Genomic DNA, 17,670 nt, shown 5'->3' on the forward strand with positions numbered 1-17,670 from the left:
ATGAATTGTATCTCAAGATGATTTACACCACCACTGTCAAGTTACAGGTTTTTCAAATGCTACAGTGTATTTGGAATTATAGACAAACTATGAAGGCATTAGACATATTGTCTGTCCATTTATTGTGCACCAAGGCGTGACATAAATAAACAAACTAAAAAGCTGGGTACACCACTCTTTGCCATCACTGAAATAGTCATCACTGAGGTTTTTTTTTTTTTACATGAAGAGGGAAAGAAAACACAGAACAACAACAAAAACAAATAATAATAGTAATAATAGTAATAATAATAATAATAATAATAATAATAATTTAAAAAATAATAATGCCTGAATACCTTCCATTCTGGCAAACTGTTCTGTGAGAAATTTAGAAATTTGTGGCCTCTGCCTTTTCATATTAGAACTGTACGCTACCTCCAAATAAAGAAGTTCTTAGTAAGTAATGAATTGGTTACTCGATAATTTAAAAACAAGTTTAGTTACGTCAGTTACGAAGGAAATGCTTGTTAATTAAAAAACGTTCTTGCGGAGGAGATAACTACTTAGCATTATAAACATTTCGGGGGAGAATAACTCTGAGTCTAAAACATGACCTTCAGAATAAGACCCAATATCGCTGGCTGGTTGTGATACTACTGCACAATTTCACTCATCAGATATTATACCGGTTCAGATTTTTATTGATACGGGTAGTTATGCAGAACAAGAAATTATGCAGGAGTTTGTGGTCGTGTGTTGAATTTCTGTTGGTCCTTCATTTAAAGACAGAGGGGTCGCGTAAATGTAACAAACCCACAAAGAATGCTGTTAAGTTAAAACTGTCACAAAGGAGTTAGTAAAATAGATAGTACAGGTACAAAACACAGAGTGCATGCTTTTTTTTAAATTTGCACAGCCAGTCGTAGTGAAACATAATAGCTCTATATGTGTCACTGCAATAGAACAAGTTAAATCATTAGACAGTTTGCTAATTCAGATATTTTGCAGACTTACCTACACTGTAAAAATGTCTGTGGTTTTAACAGTGAAAGAATGTAAAATAGCGAAGGTAAAAAACAAACAAACTGTAAATTATAAAACATGAAATTACCCTTTAATTAATAGTTAAATGCTGATAATGTAAATACAAGAACAGTGCACACTTTTTGCATTATTATCTTATAAAAAAATGCATTATTTTACGGTTATAAAAAAAAAAAACAGAGAACACTATAGCAACGGTAAAGTACACAAAAAAGACTAAACAGTAAATCACTGTATTTTATATAGATGCATGCTGTTAGAAATATGATTTTTTTTTTCTTGTATTGTTTAGAATAAATCACAATTATATGGTCAACAAGAATATGAATGTACTTCTATGGGAATTAACCATTTTAGGACTGATCTCTCCCATTAATTAGATTACATGATTATTTAGATTACAATGACTGTTTAGTGTCTTGTTAAGATTCACAGATAACTTAAGTTGAAGAGTTTTCATCAATATGAATAATGATTTGTTTACTTCAAAAACGTCTTGTCTCATTACAAATAGACTGCATCGCAACAAACCTTGTGCCATTTTCAAGATTCAAGATATTTATTTGTCACATATACAATTATATAGAGTATATAACTTGCAGTGAAATGAAACCCTGGCCTGCTCCTCTTTAGACTGTGCATTAAAAACTAAATTAAAATTTAAAGATTAGAATGAATAGAAATAATAAAAAAAATAATAAAAAGAGATAAAAGATAAGAGAGATACAAATGTGTTGCAGTTGAAAATGGCACTGGCACCAGCTGAAATCTGATTGGCCGCTGAAGTGCCCCTGTCCTGTCACTCATCACTGATCTATGTCAGAGGACTCCATTGGCTGAGAACTGAATTCAACTCTTTAACTAACGTCTCAAAGAACATTATTGTTGCTGTCACTTAACTTCTCTTTGTCTAACCTTAGGAAGCTAGTTAGCTACAACAACACTAGTTAGTTTATTAGCTAGCTACCTAGGCTAAGCAATGTTGGATGATAGCTAGCTGGCTGGCTAATTAGTTAAGTTTCACACATTAGTTCACAGTTGCACAGTTTGAGGAAGTAAAATATAGTGGCTGAAACATAAAACCTATAATGTTTGGTCATACCACACAGCCACAGTCATTAATTGTTGTAAATAAAACTAATCCTGTGTCCCATATAAGTGGCAGTTGGGAAGTGCATGGAGACTTCGACACAGAGTTCTGACTTGAACGCAGCATAACGTTAATCAGAGAAGCTAAGTGTTAAATTAGCATTTTTGTGTTAAGTACAATATTTGGTAGCAGTAGAAGACATGAAGAGAAAGGATGAAAGACATTCTGTGGTTTCTGACTAAAAAGAAGCCCAGGCTTCCTGTTGCTGACAGAGAGCAGTCAGTGTGAGAGGAGTGAGAGAATGAGGGAGAGAATGAGGGAGAGTCAAGCTCCCAGCCCTTTTCAGCAGGTTAGCAAACTTAGGCACAGCAACATAAGGACAATAGGTGAAAATAACTGTATGTTCTGTATGTGACACTCAGGTTTACAATTTAAAACACTGATGGGTGAGATATGAAAAGAAAATATTTCTTGTCATTAATTCTTGTCCCCTATAGTGATGAGGTCTAATGGCTCTGTTATGGTGTACATTGCATTTTCATGTCTACCAGAGCTCTCAATATATGGTTCAAGTGTTCAGGCTTTTCTTTAAAAAATTCACCCATGAATAGTTGTCAAACATTTTGTGTGAAAATATGCATGGATTTTTGTAACATTTATCTGTATTTCAGCTGCAAACTTGGATGGAGTGGGTTCCGAGGAAGACAGCCAGACTATTTGTGAAGGGGATCATGATCCACCATCTTCAGAACCAGAGTCACCAAGCTGTTCTTCTGGCCCAGTAGGACCTGATGTTACGTTACTGTTTTAATACTGCAACTGTAATGAATATAATCTAATCATAGTCTTTTGGATCAGCCATTAGGTAGTTACTGTTTACATGTCTTTGTGACAGTGGGTTTATGAAAGTGTAGATTTATTCTACCTGGTGTTATTTTCATTTGATTATTTCCAGACATTTCCCAGTGCAAAGCAGACGGTTCTGCCCAACCATCAAATTATTCTGCTCCCTACAACCTGATGGTATGACTTTGGGTTTTTTTTCTTCAAATATTGTATTATATTTTATTTTGTGTATATACAGTATGTATATTCTTTATGGGGAAAATAAATTATGAAAATATTTAAGTTGTGATTGTGAAAGTTTACTCCAAATCTAGAAAGTGCTTGTTAAGTAACAGTTGTAACAGCTTGTAACAGTTAAGAAGGTATATTGTGTCAAAGCGCTAGAGCCAGCAGCAAAGGAAAGAGGCTAAATGTATGCATAATTGAATAAGGCAGTGAGTTTCTTTGTTTTTGCATTGATTATTTATTAACTTACATAGGTGGAAGAATTACTCAGATTATTTACTTAAGTAAAAGTTTATGCAACATTGTAAAAAACAAGTAACAAGTGAAAGTCCAGCATTCAAAATGATATTATATTATTGGATTATTTTTTCTATTGCATCAATGTTGTATTATTGTGAATGTGGAGATAGTTGTAAGTAATTGTCTGAGTAGCATGAGTGAGATGTCATTGGTTTACACCCTCACATATTCACAGAAGCACTTATTCTATTATGCCAGATCCGAAGAGCTGGCAGTCATAACATCTGTGTCAGGGCCCTGCACCTTTATATACAGTATGACTGACTGCAGTGTTCCATGTTTTGGGTTAACTGAATACAGATTAATACAGTCTTATTAACATTGTGCTTACATACTCTTTTACAATCACTAACATACATTATATGTATAAAAAGATATTTCATTATAGTGAAATTTTGTTTGTAACATTTTATATATTTTTATTTACACTAGACCAAACTCACATGTCCCAGAGTGACAGTTTTCTGAAAAAAGACCTCATCAAACCTCGGAACAAAGACAATCAAACCTCGGAAGTGCTCCATACCAGTCCCACCATCCCCACCATCCCCACCAGCCTCTTCTATACTCAGCTCATCAAGAAGGCTGACAATTACTCGTAAGCATTGGTTTTAGGCTTTCATTTATCACTGACACAAATTTGATATTGTTGCACAAGTTAAAGTAAACATCTGTTACACAAATGAAACAAAATACACAACTTTGTACTCAAATTTCTATATTTTCTTAATTTTTTTCTTTTAACCTGGCTGTGAAAATATGTAAGTATTCTAAATAGTTTTAGTTAGTCTTACTTTATTACTGCTACTTTCAACAAGTGTGATTATTCTGCATATGTATTAATAGACATGCTGTGGTATACTGGAGGTACAAAATAGGACCAAACTAATTTTGTTATTTGTTAAGGACCCACAGGGCCCAGGGTAAAGATCTGTGCCCACAGTATGCCCATAGTGTGCATGGGGGAGCAATGTGCAATTGGCCCCACAGCCTAGGTGATGAGTCATTTCTAATTAAACAGGCATGCTGTACTTAAAATTACAGAATCACATAGTTTTTACAGTAAATGTATTTAAACAAACATATTTAAGCTGATAAAATGCACAGGATTTTTTTTTATGATATTCACAGATGTATAGCATGTCTACAGTGAAATTCTGTACATAATACAATATGAAATGCATTTTCCATTAAATTTACATGTAAATAGAACAGGCTTTAATTGTGAAATATTACACTATACTGTTAAAAAGAAGCATCCCTTCCATATTTTTACAGTAACTTTCCAGTATTGTAAACCAGTATACATTTCTGCTATATTTTTTATGGTAGATTTCTGACAACTACAGCGGGCAGTTTATTTATTTATTTATTTATTTTTACCATAAATTTAACAGGATTTCTTTTTACAGTGTAGATTAAAAATGTGCCCCCCCCCCAAATGTGGGCCCACCACAAAAAAAAAGCAGCACTGCTTTCTTCCCTTACTGATATTCTTGACACAGCTATTATTGTGTTTCTATGCCAAACTAATGTGTACAAAGCTTTAAGGGGAAACACAAGAGTCTTGACAGTCATAAGAATGTGATGCATACAATCATTATCATACCTTTGTTTGTGCCTCCAATGTTGACTAAGATGCAAGTGCCACCTTTATGTAGATAAATGAGTTGAAGTCTTACTGAATTGTTCTCAGTGACAGTCAAATACAACTTATGGGATAAGAGTGTGATTTCATGCTTTATCTGACATCATCTTGTTTGATGGTGGGCACAGAAGGTATGTCTTATCGGCCTAATTTCTCAATGTATTGATAATGTATATTGATTTCCAAGCTCCACTGGAGACCCAGTTTATATATTGAAGGATTTTTTAGTTTGTCCTAGGCCTGTTCAAGCAAATACATGTGAATATGCATTACCAAGTTAATAATAATATTGTATTGTCTTTTAATATATGTGTTTTTAGTTATGTGAGTCATTTCTCATTCTCATTCATTCAGTTTTTTCCTTTAAAAACACATATGCACTCAGCCACACTATAAGTTACATGCTTTCTTTCTTTCTTTACATTATAATAATGTTAGGTGGATTTCCTGATTCTGACAACTGCACACATTATTTTAACATATACAAAATAATTGTTGATACTGCTGGATAATGTATAAACTATTTATAATACTTATAAATGTGATAACAGCAGAAATAAAACTGAAATTCTTTCCTTTTTTATATTATTTTGGCACATTTAATGGCACTGGAGAAAATATGTCAACTGTCCTATGTATAACAATTTAAACATTGAGAAACATATTTATATGTACATATATACATACAGTACTGTGCAAAATTCTTAGGCACATGCAAATGAAATATTTTTTTTCTATATTTACAAAAATACTACAAAAAGCAGAAAACAGTAATAAATGAAACAAAGTAAATATTTGGTGTGATGACACTTTACTTAAAAAAATAGTAGTCTCAGGGACACTGTGTGCAGGTTTATAAGGAAATTAGCTGTAGGTTTTACTGACCATCTTGCAGAACCAGACACGGTTCTTCTGGAGACTTTGACTTGTTTCTTATTTTTGCAGCAAAACCCAGCAACATTCACCATGGTTTTTTCCCCCCGAAAAGTTGTCTCTTACATAATATGCTGCTTTCTTTACTGACATACAAGCATTTTTCTGTAACATTTAATTTTGTTATTTTGTTTTTAATTATCCAAAATATACAATATTTGGATACCTGCTTGATATAATCAGCCTTGTGGGAATGAACATGAGATTCACCATTCCATTTTCAGAATGTGCACTGAAATCAAATCTGTTCAGGCTCCACCGAGTTACAAAAGAAAAAAAAAAAGAGTATATATAGTCATAACATTATAATATTGAGCAGCATTCCACTGTCGTGCACAAGTCATGATTTTACTGCACTTTTCATGCACCATCAACCCATTCTGGTTTATAAAAGAATGCATCTTTCTGTGGATGTGCGTCTCGAAGTTTTAGGGAAGCGTAAACACAATTTTTCATATACGGTGTGCATAAACGACCGGATTCAATGGCAGGAGCAAGGGTTGAACTGGGATAAGTGTAGGAGGGAGAGAGGAAAAGGGGAGAAAAGAGCGGGGTAGAAAGGGAGCTAGTGTGCGCGTGTGTGTGTACGCGCCGAGGGAGGAGTCAGACGAAGGAAAGGGCAGCTGGAGTTGCACACTCCACATAAAGTAGCCACAACGCTCGAAACCACACTCTTTGTTGGCATAAAGCTTTAGGAATCTCTCTCTCTCTCTCTCTCTCTCTCTCTCCCTCTGTGCGTGCGCGCGCGCGCGCTTTGGTTTTTAATGTTCTGGCAGGCATGTAGAGAAAGTTGCAAACGTTAGTGCGTCCCGGAGAAGAAAAGGGGGAGAGGACCAAGACAAGAAAAGTCGGTTAACTCCTGTCCAGTTCAGGCGGAAAGCTTCGAGAGCAGCAAATTTCCGACAAGCAAGAAAAAAGTGAAGCGGAAAGTTCGGAAAAGTTAAAACATTTTCGACAGGGGAAAAACCGCATTCGGAACCGTAAGTTTGAGAAATGTGGCTTTGTCTGCTGGATTGCTTCGTGTGTGAGTGTGTGTGTGTGTGAGTGTGTGTGTGAGTGTGTATGTTGTGAAACAAAATTTTTGGAAAAATGAACAGCGTTGGAGAAAATGTCACACACGCAAAACGCCAATTAGCGTAAAGTAACGAGCAAAGACTAAGTACAATACCGAAAGAACCGCTGTTGTCATTGTGTGCCAAGTTTTTGTGTATTTAATTTTGTGTGTGAGGTTGAGTTCTGTGACGTTACGCTCAGTGTGAAAACTTCGTCCTTTCAATTCTCAAAGAGAATGAATTTAGGTCACATCTATTCTCTGTTTCTTTATAAACCCGCCCGCAGAATACATGCTTTTTAAAAAAAATTAAACTACTTTATTTAGTGTGAAAGTAAACTGAAAGCCAGTGTTAAGGGACGGGTCTCTCTTTGGCCTGTACTGCTGCAGTCATTAGAGATGCTGCTGGTTTTTTCCCCGGACAGATTTTGGGGGGCTGAGCACATTTTCAGCGGCATCAGATTACAGAACGATCTTCACGTGCCCCTCTACGTTCAGTACTTGACCGGGGCCTAAACACACACACACACGCACACCGCGAACAAATCCGAATCTAATTTACACGAGATAATATATATAACACACACACACACACACACATATATATAAAGTTACACTTATAATTGTTCTAAAATCTGGAACTGGTTATAAAAATAAACAAGAAAAATGTTCAACTGTTTGCAAGTTTGACTTGTATCGTGTGAAATGAGTGGCTAAATTTACAAGAGACATTCAAGATTAAATATTTAGATTGATGGCCTTGCATATATCTGTTATATTATAAAATACATAACCTACATTCGTTTTTCGAATTTTTTTCTTTCTAATGTAATTAATTGCACTGTTTGGTTAGAATACCTAGGCCTGTTTGAAAACTTGAATCCCAAATAACAAATCTCGATATGCCCACTACATCAAAGTGTACTGTAGTGATGTGCACACTCCGGGGTGCACTGTGTGTCCAGTAGAGAGTGGTTTGGGAGTTTTCGGTCCTGTTCCACACAGCTGTGAGCGCGCGCCGCTCTGCTCGCTTCTCGGGTTTAAACCGGCAAAGGCCACGCAACACCTCAGAAATAAATAAAAGTGATTTATTCGATACATTCTATAAACACAAAACATCAAAAGCAACGTAAATTAATGTATTTTTTTAGTTGACCACTGTAAATACCACGGAAAACTTGCCGGGGAGAACAGTGATGGTTTGTTTGATTTTTCCCCTCTTTTTCTTTCATTAACCGCTGGCGATGTGCTCATTTTTAAGCTGTTTGTCAGAGTGGAAATTTTCTTTGAATATGTAAGTATTTATAATAATTGAAATAATTCCCAGTAGGAGACTTTTTCAAAGTATGGAATTTGTTTTGAAGAAATTATATAGTTCAGTGCTGCTATTCTAAACAAACGGAAAAAGCCGTATACCTCACATTTAGGGTCTTTTTCGGTTTAGACTTTATTTATATATAGACTTTATTTATAACCTACAATTTAAGGAGGCAATATTTTATTACATATATTAGAAATATACATTTAAATGTAGGCCTTATTTCACCTGCTCTTAATGCATTTTACCTTGGACTTAATCCTCTGCTGATTAAATAATTACATTATGATTTGGAAAAATACTATTTCTTCATTTGCTGCAATTTAGAGCCTTTTAGTATGTATATTATTTTTTTAAGACAATGGAATTTTAGGTAGGCCACATTAATTGACAAAAATGTATATGTGTATATATGTGTATATATATATATATATATATATATATATACACACACACATATATTATATACATATATATATATATATATATTTTACAAAAATTGATATGAATAATATGAAAAAAATTGTAAATTGACAGTAATGTAAAATTAATTAGAACAAATTATACATATAAAAAATAAGTGATTCTGAGAATTTACATTTTTAGTACCAGGTTCTAGTACCAGGTTTCACCATATATTTACAAATTGTATTATTGACACTAGCTTGAGTGAGAAGTAGAATCTTTTAAATATTTGCATGAATTTCAGAGTTTCCTAGTATTTGGTATATCCCCCTTTGCTTTAATAACAGTCTTCACTCAAGCTGGCATGTACTTCACAAGTTTGTGTAAAACCATATGATCCATTTTACATCAAATCCATCAGTGTGTCATTTAAACAAATGCTTTAATAGAATAGGCAAATCTGACATTGTGCACAAAGCAGTTAACATAGTCAATATAACAAACTTTGATTACATTTAAATAGGACCTAGAAATAGTACAAATCTTTTTCAAGATAGTGAACATATACTTTCTTTGCTTTATATAAAAATATGTTTATTTCCAATGTTATTCTTTGTTTATTTCCAATTTAATTGAAAAAAGTGTGGAATTTTTTTTCTTAGACTTTTGGACCCCACTGTATATTCTCTCTACTGCCAATGTAAACTGTTTCTCATATTGGTATTTGTGTCATCTTAAATAATATCTGAAACAAGTCTAATTTTTTTGAAGATGGGCAAAAGTCCAGCTTTGCTCCTGTAATGTAATAAAAATCACAGATCTTAATATACACATACATTGAAGACATTTTCTTCCTCTAATCTTCTAGGATTTAGTAATTACTGTTTTATTACTATGTGTTTGAAATCTGCTCAGATCAGGTTTTCTCTCACTGCCTCCAGTTTCTACGGACAAAACATTGTCTATCAGCAACTAACACGAATGACCAAGATGACACATGATTGCCTCCAATATTGTCTGTCTTTTCTTTTTCCATCTCTTGTTCACGAAACCTAAAAACACATGTCAAGTCCAGTGTTTCAGAAAGATAACCTTGCCCTCATCCCTAAAGCATCATGCAACACTACCTGCAATTATAAGGTGTGTGTCTGTGTGTGTGTGTGCATGCCTCCGTGAGGATGAGGTGGTTAATAGCAGGCCATTGTCATGCTAAAACATGTTTAAATAGCCCCCTTAGCCTGCCCAAACCAATATGACGTTAAGCGGGATGAAAGTTTTTCTTTTCCCCCCAGTATCTCTGGGACTGATCCTAGTTGGAGATTACAGAAGTGCTCTGGGGAATGTTTGGGGACTTTCTTTCTTTTTTTTTAGTTTGATGTTTGACGTCTAGGCATCGTTAATTAATTGCTAAAGCATGTGGGAATTATTTGTTATGATGGATCTGAAGCAGGGACACAAAGTGAACACTGCACATTTGTGAATGAGGCATTGCACCAGAAGCGCAGGGTCTCTTCATATTATGTTGTGTTTTCTGTTTTTTCATTCATGTCACCCGAGAATAATAAGAAAAATGAAAATTTAAATATCCTTTTCCCTTAAAATATTGACTTTGATAAATAGCAATTCATTGAAATGTCCGAAAGCCTTGAATATTGTAATACTGAGCTGCTGTTGAATTTGACTCAAATATCAAAATTTACAGAGTTTCAGCATTTATATTTTTAATGTCAAATGAAAAGGACATAAAGTATGTAGGAAAAATGGTGAGAAGCAGGAGTTATGAAAAAGTGATTTAAGGCTCTGAAAAAAGAGAGGAAAGGAGGTTGTCAGTTTTTCCTATGTATTTGGGTACGTATTGTGTTGACACAAAGTTGGGCTTTTGCGTTGAAGTAGAGACATGTCAAAAGTGTCTGTCTGTATTTGTGTCTCAGTGGAGGTAACAAAGGGGTGTGTCTCCATGCAGGAAGGGTCTCTTTCTCACTCTCTCTATCTGTCTCACTGTCTCCCCCTCTCTCTCTGACTAATCCCCAGGCTGAGTCAGCCCTTCAGGGCATGCTTCTGATCTGCCTCTCCATCAGGACAACCCCCTTTTCTCTCCCTCTCTCTCTCTCCATTTCCCTTTCTCTCTTCTTTATCTCTTCGCTCTTTCCCTTTTCTCTTTGCGTCTTTATTCTCATTTATGTGTTGTTTCTCTCTGATTCGCTCTCCCTTCCACAGTAAGTGTTTGTTCACCTGTTGTGGTCTGTTAACCCTAAGAATCCTTACCTATTTTTGTTCGTTTTTTCCTCTTCCTTTTTTACAAGGCTCCTATCATTGCAATCATTGCAATAACTACAGCATACACTTGCTAAAAGCCACTGATGCTAGGAAGTGAAAAAACTATTATGAATAAATAGGTGAGTTTATTCATAATAATGAGTGAGTAAGAAGTGAGGTGAACGTTTGTGTATTTTTAAAACTGGATTATTTGCTGATGCACAAAAAAGTCATGATTTGGGAGTCCTTCTGTTTCTACTGATGTGCATATTATTTTGAGAGATAAACAGTTCCAGATTTAAGAAACCGAGACGACTGGGTGCAAAGATGCCTATAAATTGCATCTGGTTCTAAGGGGACATGGGTGGTGTGAACCATGCTGGTTCTAATAGGACATGGGTGGTGTGAGAATCAGAAAACTCTTTCCAGTGGTGCAGTCTGTGTACTTTGGAGTGAGCATATTTAATGTAGATTCGTGTCAAAATAGTTTGAATGAATTTAGAGTTTAAAGGTATTTGTCTGTGCTTCTGTGCTACTATTCGTACTGGCAAATATGAAAATCTGTTCCAAACTTTCAAAGTATTGGCATTGGCTGGAGGAACTTCTAAGTTGACCTCCCAAATAGGCTAGCCATTTCCTCCTTCATCAAGGCAGAGAGTGATAAAGAGAGGAAAAATGTATTTGATAAAACGAATTTCTCTGTTTCAGGGGTCCCAGCCAAATTATTAAAAAAAAAAAAAAATAGGCTATGTGAGAGAGACTGAGAGAATTACGGTTAATGCACATGTTTGCATTTCCCAAGCAGGTGACCACCAGCAGATCAGCTGGCATGTCGCTGAGAGTCCTGACAGGCTATAAAACATTTTAAGTCCTAGTGTGAAGCATAGCAGAGAGTGTGCTACCTCATTTGGTGTGACACAGAGCAGTATGTGTGTGTGGCATGGATGTGTTACTGTAGAGGTTTTAAATCAGTGTTATCTTCTACATCTTGATCAGTGTTTGTATCATACACATGTTTTCCAGAGTTAGAGCCAGGTGTGGAAAGACCATTAAAGACAATTAAGACAGTAAACTAATTAAAAAACCTAGTTTGGATGGAGGGAAGACTTTGGAAATCGCTTTGAACGGTAGAGCTCTCTGCCGCTAGGCTAATGGATAAAGATGATGTTATAACAGCAGAGATGAAAGCAGCTGCTTTTCATAGTTTCATTTGTCATCTCTCATTTACATTTGAAACAGTCTGTACAGGTACATGAGGTATGATTTAAAAATAAATGCAGCATAAGACTGGCGTAATAAATGTGTATGACAGCCCTTCTCTAGTAGAAACTGTATGAAAATGTAGGAAACCCCAGCACAAATGGTCACTGGAGTCACCTGGATTCATAATGCCAGTTGTGTATGGCTATGTGTCTTGGCTGTTCACTTGTGATCCAGTCACCCAGGATGCATGTTAATGCCAGGTGTGAATAGGGCCTAAGTTACATTCGATTAGCTTAACCTTTGACCACAGACCAGGGGAATGAGGGAATATTAAGGGAATATTGATTCTATATGTTCAGAGGTCAACGCCCCATCAAAACAACAGGAGTCAGGAACACATTTTGTTACAGATCCCAAATTCTTTTCTCTGCTTCTCTTTCCTGCTCTTGCATGTGTTTAGCCACTAAGTGATTTCCTACTGATTCTGCCCCAAACCACTTCACAAGAAAATGTCAAAGTCTTTATTCACCCCCTCTGTAAGACAAATATCAGCCCTCTTTATAAAAACAAAACAAGAGGATGAGAGTGGGGAGGGCAGGGTGTTAACTCTGTGAGCAAATTTTCAGATGAACCCAAAGACTCCTCTTTTGTCAGCAGAGCATCTGAAGAGAAATCACTTTTTCTCATGCAAAGTGTTTTAAGAGCCTCCCCATGGATGGGGGGTGGAGAGGGGGTGAGAGAGGGAGGAGGGAAAATGTGGGGAGAGGAGAGGTGCTGTATTTTAACAATACTCCACAGGGAACATTGAAGGAAGAATGGAGCTAATGGCAGACTCCCTACTCCTTTACAATGCCCAGTTTCTTAGAGAGGTGGAGAGAGGTTGGAGCGGAATAGGAGTGGTTCGTTTTTCGAAGGAGAGAGAGAGAGAGAGAGAGAGCGCGAGAGAGAGAGATGCAGGAGGTGAAAGAGGAAAATTATAAGTTATACACTTATAGAGTACAGGGGGCAATGAATGTGCATGAGAAGAGTTCATTATTTTCCTTGGTTTGTTAAGAGACCTTATTGCATTCAGTACATAGGTCTTCATGAATGAAGAAAAGGTTAGTGATTACAGAATAATTAATTGTTCACACAGATGTGCACAACTGAAGACTCTTTAGGTCAAAGTGCACAGTGTGGAGTTTGAAAGGGTCCCACAGCAGCCATGGCAAAACATGAAGGCTCCATTTATCCTAAAAGATGGAACGCTTTCCCACATCATCCTGTAGTTTGTCTACATTTTCTTTGTCTGTGAAGAGGCAGGACATTAGTCACTGCAGCCAGGGGAGCTGGAGAGTAGGGTACACTGAGAAAGAGAGCTTCTCAATGAGTTTTATGTGGTGTGGCTAAGTTACTGGGTAAAATAGATATATAGGCTTGAACCACACCTTGATTCTTCAGGATTATTTTTAAGGAAAGACAGAGAATGGGCAAAGAGGTTAGCATGAGTTACTTAAGGATCAGTTTCAAAAACATAGGGTAGTGTTGAAGACAGTAATGGAGAATGAAACAGGGAGAAAAAATAAGGTGATATGGTGAGAAGAGAGGAAAGGAAAAATGTCAAGAGAGACTGGAACGTAGAGGAAAAAAGGACAAGAGCTGAGGGGGAGAGAGAAAGATGAGTGGAGTGAAGCCCAGTGTGTAAATTTCTGTCTATATCCCAAAGCTTCTTTCAGAAAGAGATTTACAAGACATGTCTCTGAGCACACTCCACCTCCCTGTGTCTTGAGTGTGCATGTATGTCTGTGTGTGTTGTGTCCTGTTTGTTGCAGTGTAACTGTGACGTGAGTTACATTTTTTAGAGTAAATTGGTTATGTGTGTGTGTGCATTGTATGCATGATTAAGTGTATGCATGTGTGACGTGTATGTTAAGAACACCAAACTGAGTTTGTATGCTCTCTACCATTTTAAATTATGAACTGTTTTAGAAAGAAAAGAGTTCAAGGGAAATAAACTTACAAAGTCTGCATGTGGGTCTACAGAGTTCATTGGAAGTGATAGCTGAAAAGACATTCTTGTTGGTGGCATGCACAGATCCTCAGATGTCAAGAAAGGGAGGTAGACTCTGATATAAAGAAGCCTCCTTAGCTTTTAGAATTATTTATAATGTTTGGCTTTTGTGGAGCACTCTAAGCACTTGTCTCCTTCTATTAGATGGAAGAACGCAGCCTAGGCTTCCACACTTCATCCTTCCAAATCCCTCCACACCACATGACTGGCTTCCTTGAAAATTAGCGTGTTATGAAGAGATTGCTGGCTGGCTTGAATTTTTGGAGACTCATTGGCAAGGCCAGAGTTACATTCCTTCTGTTTTACTGCAGTTACTGATGAATTTATACTATTTGCTATTTACTGAATTATAATAGACTGGGACTTAAGGAAATAAGTATAGTATGATCTCTCATTTGGGTCTAAATCTTTAAAAGTTAGTTCAGGTATTAAAAGCAAGTACAAAAAGACAACCTACATAGGTTACATAATTTGAAAATCTGACTATATCAATATAAATTGAGGGATTTCCTTGGTTTTGTGGCTTACAACAGTAAAATCATTAAAAATATATTTAGTATTTGTTACACACTCCTCATACCGCCTCACCCATTGTTCTGTACTTGTCATACCTCAACATGTATCGATGACCATGCTATTGATCCCTAAATGCCCCAGACTTTCAGGCTGGGGTTAAAACATTAGGGCAGTTTTAAGTTGTCTTTAAGTCAGTATTAAGGATTTCATATATTAATTAAGATAAATAATAAGAATAAAAATATTATAAAATCAATTATTATTATTATTATTATTATTATTATTATTATTATTGTGGTCAAGCCCAGAAGGGGCGAAGACCCTTACTGTTTTCGTTAGTTTTATTAGTAGGGGTCAAACCCTGAAGGGGTGAATACCCCTATTGTTTTCGTTAGTTTTCTTCTTTTTCTTCTTCTTCTTCTTCCTCTTCTTCTTCTTCTTCTTCTTCTTCTTCTTCTTCGTCTGCTCTGGAAGTCTATTGCAGCACATAGAACAAAAAGCACATTTTTGCTTAAAAGTTCTGAGCAGTTTGTCATAAAATTATCAAATTGGTGTCATTAGATTCAGTGGGGTATTCTGAGTCCAACAGTATGAAAATTTCCTATGTCGGCCATTTTGGATGTCGGCCATTTTGAATTTAGTCATAAAATGCTGTATTTTACAAACGACTTATGAAACTCGGTAAGTGTCTTTGGCACCACGCTTTGATGGGACGCACAAAGTTTTGGGAAAACCGTTCTTGAAAAACGTGCACATGAATTCGATGAAGAGCACGCCAAATTGGGCACGAGGCCATATCTCCGCAATGCTGCAGCATATTGAGAGAAAACTTGGTACATGACATCACAAGCATGACCTAAGGCTACATGTAGAGTTTTTTCACAGTGCCACATAGTGCTCAGGAGATGTGAAAAATCGACATTTTTGCTTATAACTTCTGAACAGTTTGGCCAAAAATTTCAAAACTGGTCTATTTAGATTCAGTACAGTACATTTTGAGCGTCGGCCATTTTGACTCTTGGTCTAAGAGGTTTGTGCAAAGTTTTAAAGAAATTGGCAACTAGTTGGCACTATCACGATTTTTGTCGGTGTTAACGGTAGATATAATGCAGTGTTTTGAACAAACATAACTAATATATATCTCATGATAGGCCTTCTCATTGTAAACATATTTGCCTCAAGAACCATTCGGTAAATATTTCAGATAATGTTAAAAATCTGCTTTCGCATACTAGTCATAGGTTTTTTGCTCAAGTGAAATAAAACTATTGCAGGACAATAATTTGTACGTGGGAGATCAGTATTTATCAAAAAAAGTTGAACATTTGATTTACCCTTCGCAAGGGCACATCAGAAGGTTTGAAGTCATCATGGCCACTTTTATTTAAATGGCTATAACTCTTGAATGGAATGACAAATTTTCACCAACATTTTGGTAAACTTATGTAGGGTCTCAGTCTGAGGGCACTTGTCAAAAAGGAGTTTGGCCACTTGCAGGCGCTATAATAGTATAAACTTGAAAATGGCTTTATAAATGGTGTGCAAATGATTGAATATCTTTCAGTGTTTCAGATATACACATATTGTTTGTATCATGCATTAGATCTTCTTATTCTGAACAACTTTGCCTCTAGGACCACTGCTGTCAATCAAATTGTGCGTTAAATATTTTAGATTATTTCAGAAACATAGTTTTGTGAAGTAGTCCTAGGTTTTTTGCTCAACTGTAATAATCCTATAGAAGGATCATTCTTTGGACTAGTTTGATCAGTAATTATCAAAAAAAGTTGAAGATTTGATTTACCATCGTAAGGGCACATCAAAAAGTTTGAAGTGGGCATGGCCACTTTTACTTAAATGGCTATAACTCTTGAACAGAATGAGACATTTTCACCAAACATGGGATACTTATGTATGGGTTCAGTCTAAGAACAATTCTAGAAAAATACTGATTGTGACCAGTTGGTGGCGCTATAACAGAACAAAATATGAAATTGGGAGTAAATGTGGAACCATTCGTCCAATAGACTTGAAATTTTGCAAGAATTGTCATTGTGCAAGGTCCAATCAGCATATACAAGGACAATTGTGAATCTTGAAAAACATGGCCGCCCTTGGTCAAGCAATGTTAAGCAGCTATTAAACAAGCTTAATGAAGGCCGATATTTCTTAAAATTATCTTGGTTTTTCTTCGAGTTAGTTGCTTATAGGATTGCACAATATTAAGTAATATCTTTTAATGTCTTTAAGGGCCCTAAACAGCTCGAACCCCAATAATTGCTGCTTGCAGCTATATTTATTATTGTTGTTGTTATTACTATATAATCATATAATATAGAGCTGCAACAACTAATCGATACATATCTATATATATTTAACATATATAGAAATGACTGTTAAATATATAGCCTATAATTGTTGTGGAGTGAGGACGGTCCTTGTGGATTGTTCGAAATATGCTAGGGGTCCAGAGCTCACAAAAGGTTGAGAACCACTGGTCTAGTGTATGAATTTTAGAAAGGTAATATCATCTAAAATGGAACACGTTAGTTTTTTTTACTAACCAGAAGTATAATCCGCTTCCTAGTCAGTGACACATAACTTTAGCAGACACCAAGAGTCACCGACAATGACTTTCTTCAGTTTACTGTTTATGTCAACGTTACCTTTCATTCCCAACATGAGGAAGAAAGTGTGCAACCTCCTCTAAGGCAGGGGCGCATGTTATATTAAACTCCCTGAAGAAGATCAAACTGTATAAAGCAGAGTTTGTGTAGCACTGAAGCACGACAGTGTTGCATGA

General features: G+C 36.0%; 1 protein-coding gene across 1 annotated transcript in view; it reads left to right on the forward strand.

Moving 5' to 3' along the window:
* Positions 1-6,844: 6,844 nt before the first annotated feature.
* The window catches only part of gli3 (GLI family zinc finger 3), a 193,291-nt gene continuing 182,465 nt past the window's right edge, over positions 6,845-17,670 (forward strand). Inside the window, exon 1 of the mRNA XM_053610917.1 lies at positions 6,845-7,048. The gene's annotated coding sequence lies outside the window, so the exon portion shown is untranslated. The remainder of the gene's footprint in view (positions 7,049-17,670) is intronic.

This window comes from Ictalurus furcatus, chromosome 23, assembly GCF_023375685.1.
Source record: "Ictalurus furcatus strain D&B chromosome 23, Billie_1.0, whole genome shotgun sequence".
Lineage (NCBI taxonomy): Eukaryota > Metazoa > Chordata > Actinopteri > Siluriformes > Ictaluridae > Ictalurus > Ictalurus furcatus.